We start from the raw sequence: 3,342 nt of genomic DNA on the forward strand, positions 1-3,342 counted from the left end.
AACACGTGCAGGGCCTCATGGCCCATGTCTGTAGTCCCAGCTACTTGGGAGGCTGAGGCAGGAGGATTGCTTGAGTCCAGGAGTTCTGGGCTGTGGTGTGCTATGCCAATCAGGTGTCTGAACTAAGTTCGACATCAATATGGTGACCTCCCAGGAGCCAAGTACCACCAGGTTGCCTAAGCAGGGGTGAACCAGCCCAGGACAGAAATGGAGCAGGTCAAAACTCCAGTGCTGATCAGTAGTTGGATCGCATTTGTGAATAGCCACTGCACTCCATCCTGGGCAACGTAACAAGATGCATTTCTTAAAAAAAAAAAAAAAAAAAAGGAAGGGAAAGAGGAAGGGAGGGGAGAAACTAAAGCAGCACGTCTAATCTAGTACTTAGTTACTTAGTGTCAGGTTTTTCCCACTCAGAATGGAGGACTAAGGTAGAGTGGAACAGGTGGTGGCTGATTTCCTAAGTAGCATCTACTTTTGCCTCCTTCTGCACTGTACAGACCCTGGTCCCAGCCTCTCCAGGGTATTGCATCGCTGGTAAAGGTGCATCAATGTTCTTCGAATTGCAGACACACTTCTAAATATTTCTGAGCTGGACATCTTTTGATTTGATCTTCTCTCTGAAGATCTCCAAGGCAGCTCATCTGCCCTTGCAAAGCCCTCTTCTGGTTACCTAACCTCCATTATAAGTGTCCAGAAGCCCACTATTTCTTCATTTATCAGAGTTCCGTTTTGGAAGAGATTTATTCCTCTTTAACATCATTCCAGATAAAGTCATTTATGCAGGAGGAGGTGTGGAGGAGTCAAATTTTGCCACCAGGGTCCAAAGTAAGTAGAAAGGAAACCCATCTCGGTGCATCTTTTTATATCCCTTGACTCTATAGAGATTTCTCAGACTTAAGTCTAGCACTCCTGTCAATGCCCCTTAATCTCTAGGACACAGATCTCAAAATCTCATGATAGTACTCATGAAGCCCACTCACTGGTTTGAGCTGAGGATTAAGCAAGATAAGGAGGTATCCAAAAAGACAATTCAAATCTCAAAAAAAGAAGTCTCTCTCCTCTCTAGTTTTGTCTGTGTACCCAAACTACATGAACCTGTTGGCAGAAGCATCTTCTTAACTTTTAGCAAGTCACACATAGATCATCTAATACCACACTTAGCTTCTGAGGCACTGGGTGAAGGGAAATTCTTCCTTAGATTCTGCTATACTAGACTCTGTATTTGGGTTCCACTTTTAAAACCCATTAAACAGATAATGGGCCCAAGGATGGAAAAGTCATCAGAAACCAAGAAACCCATCTTTTCATGTTTCTGGGGTGGAGCCAAACACTACTTTAGCTGTTTCTCTCTGCTCATAACCAACTTTGTTTTCTTTTCTGTCTCCAAACTCTTTGCTTCTTTATGCACATACAGAACATGACCACACATTTTCCAGTTCCCAGAGATCAGCAGAAAATGACTAGTTTTGCTTCAAATTACGCCCATAGATTGGCATTGCTGTAAACTTTGACCCAAGAAGCAAGCTTGCTTGCTTTTCTTTCTTTCTTTCTTTCTTTCTTTCTTTCTTTCTTTCTTTCTTTCTTTCTTTTCTTTCTTTCTTTCTTTCTTTCTTTCTTTATTCTTTCTTTTCTTTTCTTTCTTTTTGTAGTGGGTAGTGGTTAATTCAGAGGCTTATAATAACTAGTCCAAATGCTGAGTATACACAGCTGTGAGTACTCAGCAGCGGTTGAATCATCTATATAACCTCCCCCATTCAGGGTTCAGGGAACACTGCTGAAGAAAGGGTGGGTAGATAGAGAAGAGAGCTGTGAAATGCTACCTTGGCTATTGTACACAATTATTGTTACCTGTACAAGACCTACACAAGAATAAGCTAGCATGGATGAGGAGGGTCCCCAAGACCCCCATCCTTGGAAAAGGAGTTATTGGCAGTTAATGGATGCTGGGGAAGGCAGAGTTGCTCTCCTTTGGGAACATGGCCCCTGGTAGGTTGCCCATGCCCCATTGGATGGTTCCACATCCACACCCATGTGGGAAGCACTAATTGTTCTCACAGGGCTATTAATAACAACAGTATAAAAAGAGGTCATGAAGTTAGGAAGGAGACAGGGTGGGGGACGCTAGAGAGAGTTGCAAGGAGTTAGTGATGGTAGATATATATGATCAAAATATGTTGTATAAATGTATGAAATTTTCCAAGAATAAATAGAAGCTACTTTTTTTAAAGAAAAATGTCTGGCGAAGGAAGATAATAGGCCTAATCTGAACCAGATGTCTATACCTGATTCAAGCAGCATCATCCAACAAGCATACTGTGAGAGCTTGTCCCTCTCAGCAAGTCGGTTCACAAAGAAAGGCAGTGGCAGGTGGACAGGCACTCCAAGAGTGACAACACACATATGCCAGTTCCCTATGTAAAGTCCATGTAGGTAAATAGTTTAGATGTTCTTCTCTTCTCCTAAAATACCTTATCTTTTCTGAATAGTTTGAAATATTATAGGAGACATTATGCCTATCTATCCATTATTTCCTGCCACTTTTCTTAGTCACAACACAAAATTTCCTTCAGATATCTTTACCTCATTCCAGCAGTAGAGAAAATGAGTGAAGTTCAAACTGAGAATAATCCTCTACGTGGTCTCAATTATTTATACCAGGTTGACTGAACTTAGCCTAGTGAGATCATAATAGACGGTCTCTGAGAGAAGAAAATATTCCTCCTTGTGAGAACACTACTGAAAGTGCACATGGCCACAGGAGATGTCCCAGCCCAATGTATGTTCACAAAACAGATCCAAGCCTAAAAGGAGTCAGGAGATAAAAGCAAAGTTGAACAGTTGACTGAATCCAAAGCCAAATGACATACCAACTTCCATTTATGTGAGTCCATAAATCCCCTCAGTCGTTGTTTTAGTTTGCTTTTCTATTGCTATGATAAAACAATCTGACCAAAACCAACTTAGAAAGAAAAGAGTTTATTTCACCTTACAGTTTACAGCTCATCATGGAGGGGAGCCAGGGTAGGAGCTCAGGGCAGAAACCTGGAGAAGGAACTGAAGCACAGACCATGGAGGAACACTGCTTACTGGCTTGCTCCTCTGGCCTGTGCTCAGCCTGCTTTCTTATACAACATAGGCCCACCTGTCTAGGAGTGATACCATCCACAGTGGGCTGGGCCCTCCCATATCATACAACAATCAAGAAAAGGTCTCACAGACATACCCACTGGCCAATCCAATAGAGGAAATTTCCCAGTTGAGGTTCCCTCTTCACAGGTGTGTCAAATTGAAGCTATCCAATTCGGTCATTGTAACCAGCTTGAGTTGGAGATATATGTGTAT

Source organism: Nannospalax galili, unplaced genomic scaffold (assembly GCF_000622305.1).
Source record: "Nannospalax galili isolate Female #2095 unplaced genomic scaffold, S.galili_v1.0 scaffold892, whole genome shotgun sequence".
Taxonomy (NCBI): Eukaryota; Metazoa; Chordata; class Mammalia; order Rodentia; family Spalacidae; genus Nannospalax; species Nannospalax galili.